Here is a 26,618-nt window from a genome sequence, read left to right as displayed (position 1 = left end):
AACTACAGAGAAGGGGAGGAGGGTGCCGTAAGTGAGCTGTTTGTACTACAGTGTTGAGAAATATACGGCCCACAGCTGTAGGGGGAGCTCGTGGAGAAATCATGCAACAACAAAAGTCACGATCAGCGAAGAAATGACCAGATCTACCGAGCTTCTGCTTTAAAACTTTGGAATCACCAGGAAATGTGTGTGTTTCTTTGAGAAAATTATACCTTCATTCACCAAGGTGGCATTAAATTCATGAAAATATGTATTGTTTACCAGTGCCTATGTTGCAAATGTCTATCACTGTTGGAAATGACAGATTTATAATTAATTATTTAAATACAACAAAAAAGAAACTTGTGTCATAATGATGAAGTGTTTTAGCTCATCCGTAAATAATTAGGTTTTTACTAACATTTTTGATCAATTTAACAAGACCTTGGTGAAGCAAGGAATAGATTTTTTATTAAAACACTTGAACATTCCTGGGTGATTACACATTTCTGAATTGTGGTGTAGAGCTGTCTGGGTTGAACAAGCGTTGTGAATCAGAGGAAGCGATTTAACCATCTTGCACCCAAGTGAGGTTCCTGATGAGACAAATCTTAGAGAGGAATTGTACATGAGAATTGTGTGTGAATACAAACAGAGGGAACAATGATCATTATTAAAGACATAACTATGCAACGAAATGAATCTAACCACATCTTTTATAGGTGAAACATTATACCTGTTAACTTGGACAGCTATTAGAACAAGGCTTACATTACATAATATACATGTTCTTATTATTGCAGTCCTATCTATAGTAAAAAAAAAGTCTGTCAATTATATTATTGAAATATGGACACTCAGTCATGTGTATATAAAGCTGTGTATGCTGAATGGTAGTACAGTATTTTCACTTTCGTTACAGAAACAGTAGCCCCTACTGTACTTACAGTAAGTTAAATAGGATAGTGAATAAGACATTAAAACAGTTGCTGCATTTTCTCATATGATTTCTTACTCTCTTTTGAAACAGTGGGACCAAATGGAAGGACAGTTGGGAGCCTTTGTCCTGCCTTTGCCGCTGAAATAATTATGGCAGCTATAGCAGATGTGAAAACTACAAAACTACAATGAGATGTTGGAGTCCATGTGATAGGATGTTTGTCCAGAAAATAACTCAAATAGCTATTTACATTGGCAAGAAGCTGCTATGTTTAGAGTTGTATGTGTAATCAGTGTAAATAAAAAAAAGAATATCGTTCATTTGTTCATTTTCCATCTTTTAATGAGCGTAATATGGTTCATTATTCTGGACATTTACTCTGTATAGCCATTAATAAATATATCTTTGTGCATAAGTGTTGAGGTCATAATATAAGTATCAAAAGAGCAAAGGCCTGTATACTGTATTATGCTCTACTGGACAATGTTTTAACTTAAGTCAAATCTAAATGACTAACAAAAGGTCAGATTTGGAAGCATTATTATGTGTACTTTTTAATTTATTTGTAGAATCAAATCACCTGGGTTTTTCAATGATGTAGTTGGTCAAACACAATACATAATGTTTCTCTATTTTTTTAAATTGCAGTCTAGATTTTGAGTAATATAATGCAGTTTTTAAATGGGTTTACTTTTAGTCATGAAATTATTTCAGACAATCTGTATCTGCACAACATTCTAGTAGTGACTAAAGTGACAGAAACAAATGCGCAATGGTTGTAGACACAGCTGGGGACGCTGTTTTTCGGAGGGCTGTCTGGACTATTGTAATCAACAAACGAAGAAGAGTAAGTGCGCACACGCACACACACTGATAACTCATTGACACACACGTTAGTTGGGATCCAATGACAGTAAAGGTTGGATCAGGGATGCATGTTTGCTCCGCAAATTCATGTCATAAATACTGTATATTAGCTGATCAAATATGTATGAAAAATGACTTAAATTGTATCATGAAATATACAGGTTTGACTGTAGTCATGTCGTCCCATGATGAATAATAGGCCTAATCATATTTTTAGGATATATTTGGATGCAATTATATCCTAAAGTTGCAGAACGTAATCAAACGTTGCATATAGGTCCCATGAATAGATCTAAAAGAATAGCCAATTCAAAATCTCACATCTAACATGAAATGAAACATATTCTTTATTATCACTTTAAAAACAGGTAATTAACAGTTTTTCTCCAAATTGTCTAATATAGTTTTGGGTTTAAATCCAAGCTGTTGAATGAAAATGCAAGTAGTTAGCTAAAATGTAATGATATTTGCTACACGTACGTCAAGGGGGAAATTGCACGTGTTTCCACAACTGCATCACTACGCGTTGCCATGACATCAATTATTGTCGGAGTTTTGAAAATATTAGAGAGAGAGAGAGAGAGAGAGACTGACTGATGAGTACACTAGTAACAAGATGGGCGTGGCTTTTAAAAGTGCCTTTGTGTGTGTCTGTGGTGCTTTGAAGATGCCAAATTTGAGGGACCTAAAGAAGAAAAGAGAGAGAAAAAAAAAAACAGAATTGAACATTTCACACCAGTATTCTCTTAATCTGTGTTTCTTATATATATATATATGAATCAGTCAATAATTTATGACAGCATTACTTATTATTGTATATTAATTGTTTTATTTCTTATTGAAAAATTGTGATGAGCCACAATTTTGTAGTTATGAAATCAATTGTATTGTTAATTATGGATTTATTTGGTTGTTTATTATATATTTTTGAGTGGATTTTAAACAATTATGCTGTAAAACAAACAAATCTGGCTTAATCGTTCTTCACTCTTCACTGAATAGAGTGCCGAAGTTATGACGTCACTTTGTAGGACAACTCGGAAGTGAAAATATTTAGAGGCTTTGTTAACCACATACCTTATTTCAGGCGATTTAGCAAAAACCCATTAATAAAAAAAAAAAACATAGACTTTAGGGCGAGGGAACCGAAAGTGCTAAATTGCTAACTCACTTCCGCCTTTGGCCTACAAAGTGACGTCATAACTTCGGCACTTTGCTAGCCTGCACATTTGGTGCAGAAAGCTGTATTTTTTTTTATAATTTCTTCTATCATTTATCGTCATAAGAAATGGCCACCTTACAAATCTAAAGTTTCTAAACACAACGTATTGTCCTGAGTCAACAGTTTTTAATCAAACCTCCGATAAAAATAAGTTATCCAGCTTCTTAAAGCAGTGTCCTACCTATGACAAGAAAACGCTAAAACTGCTTACTTGCAAGCGTCTTAGAGCGTTGTTAAACTCACCTTTTAATGTCGTTTTGCCTGCAGTTGAGGGTTGCTTTGGTCAAACTCACCTTTGAATGCCGTTTTACCTGCAGTTGAGTGTTGATAAATTCACCGCTGCGTCGTTAAACTCACCGCTGAATGATCACGTGCGTTGTTAAACAAACCGCTGAATGATCACGTGCGTTGTTAAACTCTCCGCTGAATGATCACGTGCGTTGTTAAACTCACCGCTGAACGCGCTAAACCTTTGCGGGGATTTTGATATCAGATTGCGAGGGGTTTAAAACATCAAAAACCAGTTGGATGGCCAGATAAAAATGATCTGGGTGCCGCCATTTGACTCGCCCTGGCATAGATAATATTTTGTAGCCCAATGAGAAAAAAGGGAGTAAATAATTAACACAAAATGAACAGCATTAGCTGCTACGTGTGAAAAGAAACCGGCTTTGGATGTATTATGTTCAGGACAAACGTAATAGCACTGCAATAGATTGGAGATATTAGGTTAAGGACCAACGTAATAGCACTGTTTATATTACGTTAAGGACCAACGTAATAGCACTGCTTATATGTTGGCATGTAACGTAATTGCGATTTGCAAAATAGTTTCCTCGGAACGTATTTCATGTGATACAGGGTTGATCTGATTAGACAGATTGAATAATTTGGCTGTTTTTCCAGAAATGAAGGTGAACTTTAAAGACACTTAATTTACACTTTGTCAGCACATGTGAATTTGTTGCTGGTACAGAAGTGAGATGTTATTCAGTTTTTGGAGATGTTAAATGACTCTGTGTTTAAATGACGAACATTATCAAGAGTTCATAAAAATGCTCCTTCAATATGAAATGTTTCTTAATGTAATATGTAACATATAAAGTTTTACTGGAGGAATTCTTTCACCAAATGAACTGTTAAAAGTTCATCATTGTACAGAATTTTCTTTTCTATTCTCTTGAGGTTGGGCAATGTCTTTTCATAGTTATTTCTTAATGTAGAAAGAGAAATTTATGAAGGAAAATATTCTTGAACTTTTGTGTAAGTCAAACTGCAAACATATAAAGATATGTGAACTTTATTCATCATTTCATCATTTTGGTCATTCAGAGTCTTTGGGGAAATAAATTGTTCTTTATATGATTGAACAGATCAACATGAAGAAACAAACTTGCAGTTTAATGTTGAAAGTTTTCAATGATATCTTTAAAGATCTTCAAAATATATAATTGACTAATGTAATTGATTTAGTTTCAATCTGGAGAAAGAAATCTTTTCTTCTTTTGAAGTTGTCTATTGTGTATTTGTCAGGCATCACTAGTCCTAAAGTGAGCGTCCTGCCAGCCCTCCAGTGAAGAGATTTCCACAAAGAACACAGCAACACTGATGTGTGTGGCCAACAAGGGCTTCCCCTCAGACTGGAGCCTGAGCTGGAAGGTGGACCGGGAGCAGCAGGTCTGAGAAGAGCAGTGCTGGGGTCCTGGAGAAGGGCGGTCTGTACAGCTGGAGCAGCAGTCTGACTCTCTCTCAGGACGAGTGGATGAAGGCGGTCACAGTGAGCTGTGAGGCCAAACAGAAAGAGCAGCTGTCAGTCACTGGAGAAGTGAGGAGAGATCAGTGTTCTGAGTAGATCCTCTGGATTCTCTTCTGCTCTTCTCACTCATGTCTCACATGGAGACTAACAGTGACTTCTATTCACACAAGTATATGTGTGCTTTTGTCTTTCAGATTTCTCTTGTCAAAATTCAATAAACTAATAAAATATTACATTATTTGAAGTTTTCTGTCTTTGTTTAAAAGTTGATTTATTGATATTATTTGTGTCATTAGTTAGATCAGGACTTTCTCTCACATTTTATAAATAATCTTCACTCAATGAAGCATGAAAACACCTGCAGAGACATTATGAAACAAGATCATGAAGTCAAATTAGGGAAGTCAAACATATAGTACATATAATATAGTGAGTAAATGTAACAATATATTTAGAAGTTTTACTTACAGTTGTACAGTGGAGTCCAAAAGTCTGAGAACAATTGAGAAAAGTTTCTATTTTAAATAAAATGAGTTTTCACATTTTTTTATCTGCATAAATATTTGAGGTGATTTGAAAGATAAACACAGTTTCTGACATATACACTAATGACAGCATGCACTCAAACTGACATGAACACACACACACACACACACACACACACACACACACACACACACACACATACAAAAACAAATACATAAAACAAAATAAACAATTAAGAAGTTTGAATCTAAATGTGAAATGATTCATTACTCTGAAACCTGTTTTAATTGATTATAAATAATAACAACAACTGAGCAAACATCAATAAAGTATCTATGATGGGAAAGGTCAGAGGTCACAGAGGGGGTTCTGACCAGTGCAGAGAGTGACCAGGATGGCCGCTACAGGAGGAATAGTGGCCTGACCCTCAGCAAAGCATGCTGGGAAGAGTCAGAGGTGTTTGTCTGCAGAGTAACTCATAATGGAGAACTTCATCAGGTCTCGTTCCACAAGAGTCGCTGTTTAGAGCGTTGAACGGCTTGTCAATAGAGGGCGCTGGGGCGCCGCCCCCATCAAAATTCCAGAAATGTACGTAAATACAAAAATTATATAAAAATGAAATAAAAATAAAAAAATAAAATAGTTTACTCATACGATGTGCAGGCTGGTAGTAAGAGCCTCAGCATTTAATAAAAACTGTCTTTAATCGGTTAACTAGTTTCTATGTTTTTCAATATGTTTCATGCGGTTTCACGGGCGAGAGACGCCGGACAAATGGATGTCCTTAAATTTTTGGGCAGCATGTGACCTGAAGCTGGTCTCTAATTTGTTTCTTAAAGATTCTCCTCCGGGCGCAGGTCGCTGCGTGCCTGGCGAATCAGAATTGGATACATGTTATTTTATCCAATCTGATTGGTTCTCGTCACCTGTCATTCACGCTCTTGGCCACTACTGCGAAGTCGCAGGTGACTTCGCCAAAACTTTGCTAGGCTGATCACTTTCGCAGAGATAATGGCAGCAGTTAAACCAAACTCTGTCATTGATTTACAAAAAACCCTTTCACAAGGCGTCAGCTGGAAGAAAAAAGGAAACTCTCTCCATTCCATTGGTGAGCAAAGAAGTGGTTCTCGGCCAATAAAGAGGCGCTGGCTCAGACCAGAGGAGCATGAAAGAGGTGAGTTTGTTATAGAAATTAGTCAAAATACCATTTTACATTATTGTTGTGCTGCAGAGATGTCCTGCCCACATCATATAATATTCTACAGACTCAAGAAAACATTTTTTGTTTGGTATAAATCCTTACAAAAATCATAATTTTAATATTATACAACAGCATCCCAAAAATAATAAATTGGCAACATAAAAATAAATGATCAAATGAAATATGAAGCCACTACTTTTGTATGGGACAAAAACTCAAATGGCTTTATTTTTATTTTGAAATTCATTGCAACTGTGACAACTAGTGGCCTACTCCAGGTTACTACCTTACATTTACATATATATATTTCATTATCTCTATAGGTCTGTGATCCTGGGACACACTAGGGAGCTGTTTCTCCTTCACAGACCACCTTGTCTGTGCCACCTTGTTGCAGGGGACATGTTTGATGAGTACAAGGATACCTTTCCTGAAGATGCATTGAGCAGCACCATGAAAGCGTGCACTGATGCTCAGTGGAAGCAAGCTGAAGACAGAGCTCAGTCTCATCTACAGCAAGGAAGAATTCAAAGCCTGCCGTGGTGCTGTGGACCTATTCCAGCTGTTTATGGAGAATAATCTCGAAGAAGTCTTTTCCTAAACTGTGACTCTCCTAAAAGTTCTCATTACCACACCCATGACCACGGCTGAAGCTGAGAGGTGCTTCTCAACCTTGAAAAGACTAAAAACTTTTCTCAGAAACACCATGACCCAGGAGTGTTATGTTCCCTGTTGTCTTTTGTTTTTGTACTGTCATCGTGAAGTTTAGTTTAATTCCTGTTTTGGTTTTGTAGTCTTTTTGTAGTTTCTTTTATTCTGTCATGTTCACAGTTGTCTTGTGTTCTATGTTTCTCTATTCACTTTCTTGTCTTGGTTCCTTGTCTGCTCCGTGTTTTCCTTTGCACCCGTCACCGTTCACGCTCCATGTCACGTTTTCTTTGTTGTCCGCCCCGTGTTTCACTGTCCTTGTCTAAAACTACATTTCCCACAATTCCCGGCCTCCCTCACTGCCTGCACTCATCATTGTTTCCACCTGTGTCTCGTTCTGTCTCCACTTTGTCTGTGTATTTAAACCCTGGTTCTTTGTTGAGTCTCTGTCGATTTTCGCTCGTTTCTTCTATGTTTCCTAGCCTGGTCCGTGTTCCCTACCCGAAGTTCTTAGTTTTGTTTGTGTTTTGTTTTATCGTGATAATCTGTTTCATTGTGTTTCAAGTTCCCAGTTTTTCCCATCGTGGACTTTCCTTTGTGTTTACCTTTTATTTCTTATTTGTTAAAGTCATTAAAAACCGCATTTGGATCCGCGACCTCTCGCCTGTCTTGTCCTGTTTCCTCACCCAGCATAACAGAACAATCGACCCAAAATGGATCCAGCGGTCCAACAGGCCAATTACCGGCTGCTGTGCCTGAAGCAAGGGGACCGACCGGCGGTGTGCCACATTGGCGTACTTTCTCAGGCTGGCTAGCGTCTCTGACTTCCCGGATTCTGCCCTGGTGGTCTACTTCAGGGGCAACCTGAACGCCTCGTTGAGGGAACGGTTGCCACCGCCACGCACGCAGTGGTCTCTCTGCAGCTTCGTGGAGATGACTTTGCGGGTCTGCGGCTCACCATTAACCATGGGCGTTGCTGAGAAGGACTCTGCCTCGCCATCCACAGTGGAGCCCCTTCGACCACCTCCGGCGGCCCCAGTAACACCAGCCCCACCTGTCTGCGAACCGACCCTCACGCCAGTCACCTACCACGAGCCAGCGCGGCCCACTTCGTCAGCCCGGAGGAGGGAGAGAAGACGGGCTTCCACCTTCCGGCCCACGCATGTCACTTTGAGCAAGCCAGAGCCCACGCATGTCACTTTGAGCGAGCCTGAGTCCTCGTCAGCCACGGTGAGCGAGCCTGAGTCCTCGTCAGCCACGGTGAGCGAGCTAGAGCCCACGCATGTCACTTTGAGCGAGCCTGTGTCCTCGTCAGCCACGGTGAGCGAGCCTGAGTCCTCGTCAGCCACGGTGAGCGAGCTAGAGCCCACGCATGTCACTGTGAGCGAGCTAAAGCCCACGCATGTCACTGTGAGCGAGCCTGAGTCCTCGTCAGCCACGGTGAGCGAGCTAGAGCCCACGCATGTCACTGTGAGCGAGCTAAAGCCCACGCATGTCACTGTGAGCGAGCCTGAGTCCTCGTCAGCCACGGTGAGCGAGCTAGAGCCCACGCATGTCACTGTGAGTGAGCCTGAGTCCTCGGCCGTCCCCGAGCCAGCGCCAGTAGTCTCAGACGTCAGTGAGCCAGAGCCGTTAGCCTCAAATGTCCCAGAGCCAGCGCCTGTAGCCTCCGATGTCAGCGAGCCAGCGCCTGTAGCCTCCGATGTCAGCGAGCCAGCGCCTGTAGCCTCCGATGTCAGCGAGCCAGCGCCTGTAGCCTCCGATGTCAGCGAGCCAGCGCCAGTCGCCATGACCGTCCAAGAGCCAGCGCCAGTGGCCATGACCTTCCAAGAGCCAGTACCCCCCGAGCTTTCCAGAGCTCCGCCTCCCGAGCTTTCCAGAGCTCCGCCTCCCGAGCCTCCCGAGCTTTCCAGAGCTCCGCCTCCCGAGCTTTCCAGAGCTCCGCCTTCCGAGCCTCCCGAGCTTTCCAGAGCTCCGCCTTCCGAGCTTCCTAGAGCTCTGCCTTCCGAGCCTCCCGAAGTTTCCAGAGCTCCGCCTCCCGAGCTTTCCAGAGCTCCGCCTCCCGAGCCTCCCAGAGCTCCACCTCTCGAGCCTTCCAGAGCTCCGCCTTCCGAGCTTTCCAGAGCTCCGCCTCCCGAGCTTTCCAGAGCTCCACCTCTCAAGCCTCCCAGGGCTCAGCCCCTCAAGCCTTCGAGCCTCCCAGGGCTCCGCCTCTCAGGCCTCTCGAGCCTTCCAGGGCTCCGCCCCTCAAGCCTTTCGAGCCTACTAGGACTCAGCCCCCAAGTCTCCAGAGCTTCCTACGGCTCTTCTTCCAGAGATTCTCGAGCCTCCAAAGCTCTGTCCCTCAAGCCTCTCGAGCCTCCCGGGCTCCGCCCCTCAAGCCTTCCGAGCCTTCCAGGGCTCCGCCCTCAAGCCTTCGAGCCTCCCAGGGCTCCGCCCCTCAAGCCACTCGAGTCTTCCAGGGCCCCGCCTCTCGAGTCTCTCGAGCCTCCCTACGGCTCCGTTTCCCGAGCCTCCTACGGCTCCGCCTCCCGAGCCTCCTCACGGCTCAGCCTATTGAGCATCATACGGCTCCACCTCTCGAGCCTGCTACTGGCTCCTCTCCCAGAGACTCCCGAGCCTCCTACGGCTCCGCCCCCAGAGCCTCCTACGGCCCTGCTCCCAGGTACTCCAGAGCCTACTAGAGCTCAGCCCTCGAGCCTTCTACGGCTCCGCCTCTCAAGCCTCCTACGGCTCCGCCTCTCGAGCCTCCTACGGCTCCGCCTCCTACGGCTCCGCCCCTGAGCCTCCCTACGGCTCCGTCTCCTGAGCCCCCTTGGCTCCGCCTCCAGAGCCTTCCAGGCCTCCGCCTCTGAAACCTTCTACGGCGCCACCTCCCTCAGCTCCGCCTCCAGAGCCTTCCAGGTCTCCGCCTCTGAAACCCTCTACGGCGCCACCTCCCTCGCCTCCTATGGCTCCGCCTCTCGAGCCACCCGAGCCTCCGACGGCTCCACCCTCAGAGCCTCCCGAGCCTCCCACGCCCCTGCCTCCCGAGCCTCCTACGGCTCCGCCTCCTGAGCCTCCCTCAGCTCCGCCTTCTGAGCCTTCTAAGCCATCACCTCCCTTGGCTTCGCCTCCCGAGCCTCCCTCTGCTCCACCTCAGAGGTCCTCCTTGGCTCCGCTTCACGCTGTTCCGCCGGCCTCCCCAGTGGCCACTCATCCTCCTAGGTCCCCTGAACCGGCCCTTGCCCCACGGCCATCTCCCAGGCCACCAAAACCGGCCTCTGTCCTGTGGCCTCCTCCCAGGCCCCTGAACCGGCCCTGGCCTTCTGGCCAGCCCCAGGCCATCTAAACCTGTCCAGGCCCGGTCAATACCTCCCTGGCCTCCTAAACCTGTCCCTTTGTGCCCCCATGGACTGCCTAATTGCCCCTTGTGCCCCGTAGACTGCCTAATTGCCCCTTGTGCCCCCATGGACTGACTCCTTTCCCTTTGTGCCCCGTGAACTTTCTCTTTTCCCTTTGTGCCTCCGTGGACTGCCCAATTGTCCCTTGTACCCCCATAAACTGCCTAATTGCCCCTTGTGCCCCCATGGACTGCCTATTTGTCCCTTGTGCCTCCTTGGATGGTCTCTGTGTCCCTTGTTCCCCTTTCATCTATCTGTTTTCTCCCGGTCTACCCCCTCACTCCTTGGTAATTCTGTGTTTTTGGTATTTCTGTTTTTTTTGTTAGGACCGTCTGGAATCCGGTCCTTTTGAGGGGGGGTTATGTTATGTTCCCTGTTGTCTTTTGTTTTTGTACTGTCATCGTGAAGTTTAGTTTAATTCCTGTTTTGGTTTTGTAGTCTTTTTGTAGTTTCTTTTATTCTGTCATGTTCACAGTTGTCTTGTGTTCTATGTTTCTCTATTCACTTTCTTGTCTTGGTTCCTTGTCTGCTCCGTGTTTTCCTTTGCACCCGTCACCGTTCACGCTCCATGTCACGTTTTCTTTGTTGTCCGCCCCGTGTTTCACTGTCCTTGTCTAAAACTACATTTCCCACAATTCCCGCCTCCCTCACTGCCTGCACTCATCATTGTTTCCACCTGTGTCTCTGTTCTGTCTCCACTTTGTCTGTGTATTTAAACCCTGGTTCTTTGTTGAGTCTCTGTCGATTGTCGCTCGCTTCTTCTATGATTCCTAGCCTGGTCCGTGTTCCCTACCCAAGTTCTTAGTTTTGTTTGTGTTTTGTTTTATCGTGATAATCTGTTTCATTGTGTTTCAAGTTCCCAGTTTTTCCCATCGTGGACTTTCCTTTGTGTTTACCTTTTATTTCTTATGTGTTAAAGTCATTAAAAACTGCATTTGGATCCGCACCTCTCGCCTGTCTTGTCCTGTTTCCTCACCCAGCATAACAAAGAGAGGCTGAATGCACTGGCATTGCTCTCCGTGGAAAAGAGACTTGTTACTGAGATGACTGACTTTAATCAGAGAGTCACTGAGAAATTTGCTGGCCAGAAAGAAAGGAGAGCAAAATTTATGTTCAAGTAGTCAACATGCTTTTTGGTATTGCTTTGTATTTATTTTCGCCCACAAAAAAAGCATTAAAAAAAAATTATCACCAGCCGCCACTGGCATTGAATGATGTTTCTTCTGAAGATGAGCGTATCTGAGTGTCTCGCAGCTCTAGTGATTTACAACTGAATACTGAAAGAGTCGATTCACTGTGTGATCTTTCAATGTGTTTGTGTTACATTCAATAAAGCTTCTGAACAAGTTACATTTGACTTAAAGTGCATCATTGATCAATCTGACTTTACACTGAGAGAGAAAACTGAATACAGAATGTGTCATGAAAGATTTTGGTATTTACAATGTCTTCACTGTTTGAACAGTTCTGAACAGATGCATTTACTGGTAAAACTAAATGAATCCTCTTGTGGATTGAACATGGTCACTGGAGACAGATCTGATCTATTCTGAGAGAAACACAATCATTCCACACTGACAATGCAAATGTGATTTTCACACTCTCAGATTCACTGTTTGATTGGTTAAATGATCTGAACTGGAACACACCAGTTTCACTTCTGCTCTATTGAGTCCTTAATCATTTTTGGAAACAGCGGGAACCACCGGCACCAGAACGAGTTTAGAAGTGGGGGTGACAGCAAACTGGGCTGATTGTGATGTCATCACAACAACATTCTGCAGTCAATATAAAACAAAACAAATAATAATAATAATAATTTGGCCAATTTATCCCAGACCAGCTTCCAAGATTGTCAAAATCACAGAGACTGACGAGTTATTTATCAACATACACAGTTTGAATGCTGAAGTAATCGAACTAAAGAGATTCAGATCTGACTTGATAAGCTTGATAACATTGTGCAAACAGTCTATGTTCATTCTACGACTATCATATAAGTCATATAATGAAAGTTATAACTCCTAAAATAAACATCTGGACTTGTGTATACTGGAACATCTCCTCATGATTCAACACAGAATATCAGTGACAGCAGCACATCCTCATCCACTTTCATTCATTTCTGAATCTATTGTTTAAAGTGATGAATTACATTCAAATATGACATCTGTGAAAACAAATGTTTTATGTTTGCATGATGCTGTATTCACATGGATAGGTGTCAGTAAAGTTTAAGACTAGTGTCATATCAGCCAGTAAAACATCAACCAAAAATGACTGAATTGACCTTTATAATAAAATGTGTCGTCCAGTTTCATATGTAGTGTTGAGTGTGAAATATCAAAATCTAAAACTTTGTGTCCATGTCAATTTATAATGAAACATTCAGAGAAACTGTTTCTGTATCAGTAGTTCCTCTTTCACTGAAGGAGGTTTTTGTACGACTCTTTATCACTGTGTGAACCATCGAATGCTTCCAGGATAGTGAAAACTCTGACAGTAATAATGTCCTGCATCTTCAGTCTGGACTCCACTGATGGTCAGAGTAAAATCACTTTTAGATCCACTGCCACTGAATCTAGATGGAGTTCCAGTGTTGCGGTTTGTTGCAGCATATATGAGGAGTTTAGGAGCTTCTCCAGGTTTCTGTAAGTACCAGGCTAAATAATTACCATTAAAAACATCACTGCTGGTTTTACAGTTTATTTGAACTTGTTGTCCTGGTTGAGCTGTTATTGAGGGACTCTGAGTGACCGTGTACTGTCCATTACACTCTGAAACACAAAATACAATAAAATATTATTTCACAAGAGATTTTTGACACTTGAAATAATAATAAAAAACTTCATACAGTTAAATTGAGTTTATATTAGTGAAATGCACTGAAACAGATTCTCACCAGCAATGAAAAGCAGTAGAGAGCAGATAATGAGAGCGTGTGCTGTCATCTTTACTGTGAATGAGTGAGAACTGAAGGAACAGTGATGTTGGTTTGACAGTCCTGACTAACAGACAGTCTGATATTGTGCTTTAATCAGAGGGGCGGACATTCAAAACTGTTTCCTCTCAGCAGAAAATGTGAGCGTTACAGGAGAACAGCAGAAATAAGAAACAATTACATGTCAAATTACATTCATACATTTCAATCTTTATCTTTTAGTTATTAATTACAATTGGTTGAAATTCTAATGATTTTTGTTCATTGTGGAAATCTCATGAGCATTCAGTAGATCAAACTAAATCAAATGTGTTATAGAGGAGTTATTACATTGTAATAAACATGTTGTATATAATTATGAATGTAATTTGTATGTTTTTATTGTATTTTTGAAACAGTAGTTGATGACAATATGAAATGAATCATGTTTGAATGTGTGTTGTGTAAAGATGTGTTTGTGATCATGTGTTTAAAGTGCAGTTAGTGAAGCGCTCAGAGGTTTTTGTGCAGCTGTTCTATTAGTTTGTATCACTGTGGTGGACTTTCGGCAGCGGCACCAGACTGGATGTTGGCAGTAAGTAAATCATCAAATCATCATTTTAATGTTTTATTTATATTTCATTATTTATTAATAATATCTGATTAGACAGATTGAATAATTTGGCTGTTTTTCCAGAAATGAAGGTGAACTTTAAAGACACTTAATTGACACTTTGTCAGCACATGTGAATTTGTTGCTGGTACAGAAGTGAGATGTTATTCAGTTTTTGGAGATGTTAAATGACTCTGTGTTTAAATGACGAACATTATCAAGAGTTCATAAAAATGCTCCTTCAATATGAAATGTTTCTTAATGTAATATGTAACATATAAAGTTTTACTGGAGGAATTCTTTCACCAAATGAACTGTTAAAAGTTCATCATTGGACAGAATTTTCTTTTCTATTCTCTTGAGGTTGGGCAATGTCTTTTCATAGTTATTTCTGAATGTAGAAAGAGAAATTTATGAAGGAAAATATTCTTGAACTTTTGTGTAAGTCAAACTGCAAACATATAAAGATATGTGAACTTTATTCATCATTTCATCATTTTGGTCATTCAGAGTCTTTGGGGAAATAAATTGTTCTTTATATGATTGAACAGATCAACATGAAGAAACAAACTTGCAGTTTAATGTTGAAAGTTTTCAATGATATCTTTAAAGATCTTCAAAATCTATAATTGACTAATGTAATTGATTTAGTTTCAATCTGGAGAAAGAAATCTTTTCTTCTTTTGAAGTTGTCTATTGTGTATTTGTCAGGCATCACTCGTCCTAAAGTGAGCGTCCTGCAGCCCTCCAGTGAAGAGATTTCCACAAAGAACACAGCAACACTGATGTGTGTGGCCAACAAGGGCTTCCCCTCAGACTGGAGCCTGAGCTGGAAGGTGGACGGGAGCAGCAGGTCTGAGAAGAGCAGTGCTGGGGTCCTGGAGAAGGGCGGTCTGTACAGCTGGAGCAGCAGTCTGACTCTCTCTCAGGACGAGTGGATGAAGGCGGTCACAGTGAGCTGTGAGGCCACACAGAGCGGGAAGCTGTCAGTCACTGGAGAAGTGAGGAGAGATCAGTGTTCTGAGTAGATCCTCTGGATTCTCTTCTGCTCTTCTCACTCATGTCTCACATGGAGACTAACAGTGACTTCTATTCACACAAGTATATGTGTGCTTTTGTCTTTCAGGTTTCTCAAAATTCAATAAACTAATAAAATATTACATTATTTGAAGTTTCCTGTCTTTGTTTAAAAGTTGATTTATATATATTATTTGGCTTATTTGTTTGTTAAGTTAGTTCACATTTTATAAATAAACTTCACTCAATGAAGCATGAAAACACCTGCAGAGACATCATGAAACAAGACAAAACAAGTGTAGTCAAATTAGGGAAGTCAAACATATGGTGTTCTCAGGAAATGCATCAATTTATGAACAGATTTTTAAATATAAACATACAGGATCCAGCATGATTGAGAATGTTTCAAAGATTATTTTGTGTCCTTTAATGAAAACAAGGAAATCGTCTCGGTTACTGTCGTAACCTGATGGAGGGAACGAGATGGTGTGTCGATGAAGTGACACTAGGGGTCGATCTTGAGAGCCCGACACACCTTCAGATCTTTGGCGAGTTGAATTTGCATGCCATTCCCTGACATAAGTGTATAAAGGGATGGACAGCAGGGAATTCATTCAGGTTTTTGCACTGAAGAGCCGAGACAAGGTCCCGGCCGTTAGAGTTGTCAAGTTCTGTCTGTAGCAGGAGGGACACAACGTCTCGTTCCCTCAATCATGGAATGGAGGTTACGACAGAAACCGAGATCCCTTCTGTCATTCACGTGACGTTTTGTTGATGAAGTGACACTAGGGGTCCACATATGAAAGCCACAGAGACGATTTAGGTGTAGGCAAGCTACTAAGAGTGTAGAAACACAAGCACTCGGGCTGCACAGATCCTCCCCAGATGCCCCAAGACCTCCTGTGCTTCCCCATAACCCTGAGAGGGGGGGGGGGGAGCGAACAGTTTCTCAGCAGAGAAGTAGATTTCAGCTGGGGCCTAAGAAATGCTCATAAACGTACCTTGAAATTCGTTGTTTTTGGTGTAGATGCCTGAGTGTGCCCCAGGAGCTGTTGTGAGAACAGGTCCGAGAACCAGGTCTGACTGGTCAGTATGGAGCCACGAGGGTGAACTGCTCCTCGTCCTCCCTGACCTTGCACTGAACCTGTGCAAGTAAGCTCACTGGGGGGAACACATATTTGCGCAGCCCTCGGGGCCAGCTGTGTGCAGCTGTGTGCCTGCGCATCTGTGCCAAGGGGACCTCCCGTCAAGGCATACCAGAGTGGGCAGTGGGAGGATTCTTGGGAGGCAAACAGGTCTACCTGTGCCTCGGGCACTGCGAGGCATTACCACACTACAGCAATGGACAAGATGGCTGGCCAACTCGCACTGTATAGCAGAACTGAAAGTAGTCCGTTGTGTAAAGCCCAAGGACTTTGGACCATCCGAACATGTTCGGCTCCACCACTTCTCTGATGCCAGCGAGTGTGGCTATGGGACAGTGTCATACATGAGGTTGGTGAATAGTGGAAAAAGGACTGCAGTTGCATTTATGTTAGGTAAATCAAGAGTTGCTCCATTAAAACAGATGACAATCCCAAGGTTGGAACTTATAGCTGCTGTTCTCGCTGTACGAGTCGATAGAATGCTAAAAAGGGAGTTACAGATTAATTTGGACTCATCTGTGTTCTGGACAGACAGCATGACTGTACTAAGATATATCCAGAATGAAACAAAGCGGTTCCACCCCTTTGTAGCAAATAGAGTGGCTGTCATAAGAGACTCAACAGATGTTGTGCAATGGAGGCACATAAAGTCATGTTTGAATCCAGCTGATGAGGCATCTAGGGGTCTTTGTGCTGTAGAATATTTAGCATGTAAGAGATGGCTTAACGGACCTGATTTCCTTTTAAAGGACAAATAAGAATGGCCCAAGTCCAACATGAATCTGTTGTCAATACGTCCAGATGACCCAGAGGTCAAAGTGGAATGCACTGCACATGCCTTTAACTGTCAGGTTTTAACCCTCTTGGGTCGACGGACGCGCCGGAGCGTCCTGTTGGATTTTTTTGTCATTACAGCAGAAACAACATCAAATACTCCATCATTTTTGGGTATACAGATAAGTGTAAGACATCATTAGAGACTATAAAGTGTCTACTTTTATTTGTGTACACTAACAATAACATCAAAACCTTGTGCTTTTGTAAAATAAAGAAAATAAAAAGGGTGAGCTTTCAGCAGTCTCTGAGTTTATGAGCATTTATCTGAAACACGTAAATACAAAAATACAAACATGTACACACATGTTGCTCACCTATTATTGTAGCCCAGTTTGTGCTGAATACAGTGTTATCAGACTTTAGCCATTAATGTGTTTTTAAGCAACTGAAGGCATGTCAAAACTTCTCCAGGGCCCAAAACACCCTCAGACCCCAGAGGGTTAAAGTCTCCTACCCAGAGGCAGCAGCAGCCGATTTTGCCGGGGCTTCAGCCCCGAATGTTTTGAGTGTAGCCCCGAATGTATTTTGAAAAGTTCACTGACAAATATGAAACCGGACAATAGCCTATGTAAACCCCTGAAATCATAAGTTGCTTTATTTCATTGTGTTTTGACTTTGCACATACTGCATACAGCCTGTAAAATAGACATAGGTCTTAAAAATAATCTAGCCTATAGAATAAGTTTCTTTGCTGTCGGTAGCCTATGGGCGACTCCGTTTCTTCCTCTCTGTTGAATATGCAACAGGTAGGGGAGGATCTAGCACAGTCGTTGACATCAACTAACGTTAATTAGTGGCGAGTTAACAGCAGTTAGCAGGAAAGACAGCAAAAATGAAGCAAATGAGGCTTTGGGAATTTTTCCTAAAGAAGTCATGTTTTTGTCCTTAAAGTCTGAAGATCATGATCTGGCTGACTTTCACCCACAGTAGGCTAAACCTCACTCTCCTGACTTCAAGAGGTGCACTACCGACTGTCATTACATGTTGTAGCCTCTAGCCTCCTTGTTATCGCACCCGCCTCCCACGCCGGAGACGTTGGTTCGAGTCCCGTGCAGAGCGTGATTTCCTTATTTATCAGGTGTTGTTTTCTCTAAGGATAACCAATGAGCATTAGCATAAAATGTATGTGTGACTTGTTTTGTGATATTAGTTTGTAGTAAATATACACTTTGATTTGATTAAATGGTTTTGTAGAGTGTAGCAAAGATGAGCTACAGACTGAGGAGCAGCAGCAGCAGCTGTGCCAGATTCAGGCATGGAAACTGGTAACAATTAATCAGTCACTTTAGAGAAAGTTACAATGATCCTAATGAAAGGATTTTGACAGATGAACTATTCTCATAGAGATGATGAGAATTATATACAGTTCGATGCCATGGTGTGTCAATGAACTTAGACTAAAGTCATTCATGTATTGCTTTAACTTAGGATCATTTATGAGTATTTATGTCAAAAAATATAAATTATTTATATAAAAAAATATTTTTTTACTTTACTCACTATAATATAACTCTTTTGTGATGACTTTATGGTAATGTACATGAAAATTCAAGAATCATGACAGATCTTAGGGCAATCCCACTGATCTGCTCTTCCCAATACATTTTCTTCAATGGTATTGGTCCACAATTTGACATATGTAGTACTTGATGAATTAGTTGTTTGAAGCTGATTTGCAATAAGTTATGTGCTGTATCTGTTCTTTTGCATCACAGATGATTCAGGGAGGAGAGAGGATGTTGAGGATAGTACTAGAGTGGAAGATTTAGGAACTGTAGAAACAGGCCCAGCCAGAGCAAAACTCAAAGAATACCCTCTCACCAGCTTTGGACTACAGGGAAGTGGTTGCTAGTGTGAAAATAAAATTGTCTGGGCTAAGCCCCGGATGTCCTTCAATGCTGGAAATGCCTCTGCCTACCAGTCAGTTTCTAAGCAATTTTTCTGATTTAGCAAAACACTGAAGCAAATGAATTTCATGCAACAAGAATGATGAAGGCCAAATTGGATGTAAAATCATTGACTGCTGATGATCTCATGAGAGATGAGTCGGTTTCGCAATTCAATCTGAATGCCTCAGAAAGCTGCTGAATCATTTGTGTGCACTTTCACTTGCCAATAAGCTCATGGAGTATTTTATAACATGGGAAATAAAGATAACGCTGGTTGCAGTGGATCTACAATCAATGGAAACGAATCCTGCAAATGCGTCCTATCATTTGCCAGTAATGAAGATCTTAATAAAGTTCAACATGTTTGCAGCATGTAAACGACTTCTGCAGGTAAATACATTTTCCAATCAAAAGAGAATCAAAACACATATTAGTGTACAGGAAAACACATAAAAAGTACCATGACATTACCATGTTTTTTGGACATGAACCATTACCCGGACGTACTATGTTAATACAATGGTAGACTATATGAATATGGTAATCATATACCAATTTACCATGGTAGTAACATGGTATTCTTTGAAGTACTTTGAAGCAACATGCAAATAAAGAATGGTACATAAATATGGTAATTATATATTAAAGTCAGGGCCATAACTAATGGTGAAAAGTGGTAAAGATTCAAGGGGCCCCACAGATCCAGGGGGCCCCACAAAAACTTCTAAACCATATTTTTTAATAGCAATTTACAGTCAGGAGGCCCAGAATACCTTGCTATGGCCTTGATCAAAGTACCATGATATTACCATCTGATACCATCAGTAATCACATTGTTATTGTCCAGATGCACACACACACACACACACACACACACACACACACACACACACACACACACACACACACACACACAATATGGCCTCTGATGATATATCCTGTAATTCTGTGTCTAGCTGCTGTATTTCTGTATTGTATAGATGAATATATAGATGAGTAGTATACTGTATGTACACAGTTTTTATACAGGAATGTCCAAATGAAATTATGTTTAAATGGGAATGTGTTTGCAGGGGAAGTAGAATATATCTGAATTATTTTATTTTTTTTAGTCTGAAAACACATTTGTGGAGGTAGCAATATAAATATGAAAAATAAAATGTAAAACTGGTGACTTTAAACATTGAATGCATGGATTTGTAGCGTGTATAAATATGAATTTACATGTTTTATGGTTTTGTTTGTTACGTGCACATACTGGTACGTATTGCACCATACTGTATACTTGTATATTGTATTGCACTAAACTGTAATATAATGTACCATGGCTTTGATAAACATAATTTGAATGTGTTTTTTAGGTGATTTGTCTATGACGGTATGCTCTGTGCATCTGCTGTTGAAAAAATCTGAAGTAGCTTAAATGTAGCAAGTTACTTTTGGTGTGTAAGTTGTTGTGTAACTTGCTACTTTGAGGTGTAGCTTTTAGCTTAACACATTTTATGTTGAGTAGATTGTAGCTTAGCTTGCTAAAGTTTTTGAGTAGCTTGCCCAACAATGCATGTTGGTATGCAATCCCCTTTTTGATGCCACACGTAGTGCTGCATGTTCTTCACAAACAATTCAACCGAAGTTTCATCAGTCCACAAAACATTTTCCCAGCAGCATTGTGACGTGTCAAGGTGGTGTTTGGCAACTTCAAGCATGCAGCAAAGTTTTTGTTGGAAAGAGGCGGCTTAAGATAAAATAAAGTATTTAAAATAAAAAATTCAGATATATATTTTAAATATTTGTTGGGATATATATATAATATAAAGAATGCATTTATTGAAATGACTTTATTTTGGCTACTGTATATATTGCTTGTTACGATACTAAGCAGCTAATCCCCACATGGGACAAAACATTATTGCTAATTTTTCGCTTATTTTGGGTGAGGAAGACCCTTATTTTGAGTTTGCTCGTCTTGCAACATCTGGCAACACTGCAGCTGGTATATCACCCAACATTAGCACAGAGTACTGTCATTTAAAATAATGCTAGCTGATGCTAAGCTAGTTAAGCTAAGCCAATGATACAATAAGCTACTATCATTTATTATTGATTAAACTGTTTTGCATTTATAGAAGTTTGTATAAGTTTATACAAGAAAATTATTCATTTCAGTCCCAAACCATAAATGAATCGTCTATAAATCATAATTGTGCTAATATAAACATATTCATTACATAATCAACACAAACGTGTTGATTGTCCTTTTCTACATTTCTTTACTTTTGAATCTAATTTTACTCAATCAACCCCTCAACCTGTACAACCCCACTAATGCATAACATAACTTTAATAATTTATTGACAAAAATCAGTAAATATTTTGTTACATTGAATGTTATTTGTTTTTGTTTTTTAACTAAGAACTAGTGTTTGTTCCTCCAGAGACGTTTGACAAAGAATAAAAAGTAGCGTATGCCACCCAAACCCGGTCTCCCCTATTGTACCTGTAAAACACTTTGGTCAAATTCTGTTTTTCTTTTTAAATGTGCTATAGAAATATGTTCATAATGAATAATAATTCAAATGCATTTAACTTTATGCATAATGTAATGAATAAATCATTAATACTGTGACAGTGAGGGAGGGAGTCTAAAGGTGCGTCCCAAACCGGACACTATTTTATGTAATACTGAATTGTAAGTAGTGCGAGTCGTATGTTTACACTGAAAATGCAACAAAAAGAAGTGCACTACGAGTTCCCGGATGATGCACATTCAACCATCAAAACGGAGTGAGGAATATTGGCAGAGGTGTGTTGAGTAGCCAAAAAATGTACTCCAGTAAAAGTACAATTACTTAAAAAAATATCTCAAGTAGAATTAAAGTTCTAACATAAATAATTATTTGAGTAAGAAAGTATTTAATTAAGAGTACTCAAGTAGTGAGTGTCTGATGTTACAGGTCTCTGGAGATTCAAATGACACAATTAGATATGAGAGTGAGCTGCATCAATATATGAAACGGTCAAATTGTTACGGGTCAACATGATGAATGAGGTCAAAGGTCAGAAGCAGAGACTAAAAACGAAATGTTCTTCATTCTGTGTGTGTGTGTGTGTGTGTGTGTGTGTGTGTGTGTGTGTGTGTGTGTGTGAGTGTTATTGCAGTGATGCAGCAGTTTCCTTCAGGATTAAAACATGTTTCATTACACAAAAATAATAATAAAGTTTCTGAACAACAAACATTTGTGACAAAAACAAATTCACTGTTTAAAGTGTCTTTCTACTAACAGAGAAAATTAGATGTAATATTTGATCAAGAAATCTTAAAAAGTTTTTAATGTTAATAGTTGAACAGATGCATTTACTGGTAAAACTAAATGAATCCTCTTGTGGTTTGAACATGGTCACTGGAGACAGATCTGATCTATTCTGAGAGAAACACAATCATTCCACACTGACAATGCAAATGTGATTTTCACACTCTCAGATTCACTGTTTGATTGGTTAAATGATCTGAACTGGAACACACCAGTTTCACTTCTGCTCTATTGAGTCGTTAATCGTTTTTGAAAACAGCGGGAACCACCGGCACCAGAACGAGTTTAGAAGTGGGGGTGACAGCAAACTGGGCTGATTGTGATGTCATCACAACAACATTCTGCAGTCAATATAAAACAAAACAATAAATAATAATAATAATTTGGCCAATTTATCCCAGACCAGCTTCCAAGATTGTCAAAATCACAGAGACTGATCGAGTTATTTATCAACATACACAGTTTGAATGCTGAAGTAATCGAACTAAAGAGATTCAAATCTGACTTGATAAGCTTGATAACATTGTGCAAACAGTCTATGTTCATTCTACGACTATCATATAAGTCATATAATGAAAGTTATAACTCCTAAAATAAACATCTGGACTTGTGTATACTGGAACATCTTCATGATTCAACACAGAATATCAGTGACAGCAGCACATCCTCATCCACTTTCATTCATTTCTGAATCTATTGTTTAAAGTGATGAATTACATTCAAATATGACATCTGTGAAAACAAATGTTTTATGTTTGCATGATGCTGTATTCACATGGATAGGTGTCAGTAAAGTTTAAGACTAGTGTCATATCAGCCAGTAAAACATCAACCAAAAATGACTGAATTGACCTTTATAATAAAATGTGTCGTCCAGTTTCATATGTAGTGTTGAGTGTGAAATATCAAAATCTAAAACTTTGTGTCCATGTCAATTTATAATGTAACATTCAGAGAAACTGTTTCTGTATCAGTAGTTCCTCTTTCACTGAAGGAGGTTTTTGTACGACTCTTTATCACTGTGTGAACCATCGAATGCTTCCAGGCCAGTGAAAACTCTGACAGTAATAATGTCCTGCATCTTCAGTCTGGACTCCACTGATGGTCAGAGTGAAATCACTATTAGATCCACTGCCACTGAATCTAGATGAAGTTCCAGTGTAGCGGTTTGTTGCAGCATATATGAGGAGTTTAGGAGCTTCTCCAGGTTTCTGTAAGTACCAGGCTAAACGATTACCATTATACACTCCACTGCTGGTTTTACAGTTTATTTGAACTTGTTGTCCTGGTTGAGCTGTTATTGAGGGACTCTGAGTGACCGTGTACTGTCCATTACACTCTGAAACACAAAATAAAATAAAATATTATTTCACAAGAGCTTTTTGACACTTGAAATAACAATAATAAAATCTTTCTACAGTTAAATTGAGTTTATATTAGTGAAATGCACTGAAACAGATTCTCACCAGCAATGAAAAGCAGTAGAGAGCAGATAATGAGAGCGTGTGCTGTCATCTTTACTGTGAATGAGTGAGAACTGAAGGAACAGTGATGTTGGTTTGACAGTCCTGACTAACAGACAGTCTGATATTGTGCTTTAATCAGAGGGGCGGGACATTCAAAACTGTTTCCTCTCAGCAGAAAATGTGAGCGTTACAGGAGAACAGCAGAAATAAGAAACAATTACATGTCAAATTACATTCATACATTTCAATCTTTATCTTTTAGTTATTAATTACAATTGGTTGAAATTCTAATGATTTTTGTTCATTGTGGAAATCTCATGAGCATTCAGTAGATCAAACTAAATCAAATGTGTTATAGAGGAGTTATTACATTGTAATAAACATGTTGTATATAATTATGAATGTAATATGTATGTTTTTATTGTATTTTTGAAACAGTAGTTGATGACAATATGAAATGAATCATGTTTGAATGTGTGTTGTGTAAAGATGTGTTTGTGATCATGTGTTTAAAGTGCAGTTAGTGAAGCTCCAGAGGTTTTTGTGCAGCTGTTCTATTAGTTTGTATCACTGTGGTACACTTTCGGCAGCGGCACCAGACTGGATGTTGGCAGTAAGTAAATCATCAAATCATCATTTTAATGTTTTATGTGTTTTTATAATGTGGAATGTGTCAGTTTTATGTTGAATTGACACACATATGAGTTCAGTGATTTCTCTCACTTTTATAATTTATATTTCATTATTTATTAATAATATCTGATTAGACAGATTGAATAATTTGGCTGTTTTTCCAGAAATGAAGGTGAACTTTAAAGACACTTAATTTACACTTTGTCAGCACATGTGAATTTGTTGCTGGTACAGAAGTGAGATGTTATTCAGTTTTGGAGATGTTAAATGACTCTGTGTTTAAATGACGAACATTATCAAGAGTTCATAAAAATGCTCCTTCAATATGAAATGTTTCTTAATGTAATATGTAACATATAAAGTTTTACTGGAGGAATTCTTTCACCAAATGAACTGTTAAAAGTTCATCATTGTACAGAATTTTCTTTTCTATTCTCTTGAGGTTGGGCAATGTCTTTTCATAGTTATTTCTGAATGTAGAAAGAGAAATTTATGAAGGAAAATATTCTTGAACTTTTGTGTAAGTCAAACTGCAAACATATAAAGATATGTGAACTTCTTAAAAATATATAATTGACTAATGTAATTGATTTAGTTTCAATCTGGAGAAAGAAATCTTTTCTTCTTTTGAAGTTGTCTATTGTGTATTTGTCAGGCATCACTCGTCCTAAAGTGAGCGTCCTGCCGCCCTCCAGTGAAGAGATTTCCACAAAGAACACAGCAACACTGATGTGTGTGGCCAACAAGGGCTTCCCCTCAGACTGGAGCCTGAGCTGGAAGGTGGACGGGAGCAGCAGGTCTGAGAAGAGCAGTGCTGGGGTCCTGGAGAAGGGCGGTCTGTACAGCTGGAGCAGCAGTCTGACTCTCTCTCAGGACGAGTGGATGAAGGCGGTCACAGTGAGCTGTGAGGCCACACAGAAAGAGCAGCTGTCAGTCACTGGAGAAGTGAGGAGAGATCAGTGTTCTGAGTAGATCCTCTGGATTCTCTTCTGCTCTTCTCACTCATGTCTCACATGGAGACTAACAGTGACTTCTATTCACACAAGTATATGTGTGCTTTTGTCTTTCAGATTTCTCTTGTCAAAATTCAATAAACTTATAAAATATGACATTATTTGAAGTTTCCTGTCTTTGTTTAAAAGTTGATTTATTGATATTATTTGTGTCATTAGTTAGATCAGGACTTTATCTCACATTTTATAAATAATCTTCACTCAATGAAGCATGAAAACACCTGCAGAGACATTATGAAACAAGATCATGAAGTCAAATTAGGGAACTCAAACATATGGTGTTTCTCAGGATGAATGTTTCAATCAACTGTTCAAAACTCAGTATTAATAAGTAAGTAAGTAAAATGTATTTCTAAAGCACACTCAAACACAGCAAAGCTGACCGAAGTGCTGTACAGATAAATCTATAATACATTAATAAAACAAATACGTCATTAAAAAAATGACCCTGGCTTTCTTCCAAGAATCTGTTGAAAAGTTTGGTTTGCCCCTCATGTAAATGTATATTTTGTTAAAATTTGTACACTCTTAAAAAAAGGGTTCCTCCGGGTTCTATATAGAACCCTGGGGTTCCGTACTTGGCCAATAGAACCTTTTACCAAAAAAAAAACAATTATAATAATAATAACTTTGTTTTGTATAAGCTTTTAAAAGTTAATTCTCTAAGCGCTTTACATAAAGAGGCATGATCACACAATACAAAATATTTCACACAAGATTACAAACCTAAAAACAACAAAAAATAAAAAATAAATAAATATCAAGACAGAGTAAAACCATAAGATACATCTCATTAACAACCACTAATAGCACCTTTACAAAAATGCTTCCGTAAAATAATAAGTTTTAAGGGATGTTTTAAACCTTTTCAAAGATGGTGCAAATCCTATTTCGGAAGGCAAGGAGTTCCATAACTTTGGGGCGACTGAAGAGAATGCCCTATCACCCATTGTTTTTAGATTCATTACCGGAACAGCTAAAAGACCGGCATCAGCAGACGAAGATTACGTGTTGGGATGTAGGGCATTAAAAGCTCGGCGAGATATTGAGGAGCGAGTCCATTCAATGCCTTGTACGTAAACATCAGAATCTTAACTCTTTCCCCGCCAAACACAGAATTTTCCGGGTTTCTGTGTTTTAGGTGTTATACGGTAAGGAAGACCCCTCTGCATGTTTTGAAAGAGTACGCAACTGTTTGATCAAAGAAACAGACTGCGATCGTCTCAAACATGAAGAAGTGGAGTATTGAGAAGCTCAAAATATCAGACATAAACATGCCTTTTTATCAGCTT

The 26,618-nt window shown here is 40.0% G+C and overlaps 1 long non-coding RNA gene and 1 pseudogene across 1 annotated transcript; both read left to right on the top strand.

The window, feature by feature from the left end:
• Positions 1-4,616: 4,616 nt before the first annotated feature.
• Positions 4,617-4,992, top strand: LOC127634240 (immunoglobulin kappa constant-like; annotated as a pseudogene).
• Positions 4,993-13,740: 8,748 nt separating this feature from the next.
• On the top strand, positions 13,741-25,023 carry LOC127634242 (uncharacterized). The gene is made up of 3 exons (XR_007969336.1): positions 13,741-13,921; positions 24,218-24,293; positions 24,969-25,023. It is a non-coding gene; the product is annotated as an uncharacterized LOC127634242 (long non-coding RNA).
• Positions 25,024-26,618: the final 1,595 nt, after the last annotated feature.

This window comes from Xyrauchen texanus, chromosome 41, assembly GCF_025860055.1.
Source record: "Xyrauchen texanus isolate HMW12.3.18 chromosome 41, RBS_HiC_50CHRs, whole genome shotgun sequence".
In the NCBI taxonomy this organism is placed as follows: Eukaryota; Metazoa; Chordata; class Actinopteri; order Cypriniformes; family Catostomidae; genus Xyrauchen; species Xyrauchen texanus.
The sequence above is the reverse complement of the archived record's forward strand: the minus strand, read 5'-3'. Positions and strand labels throughout refer to the sequence as shown.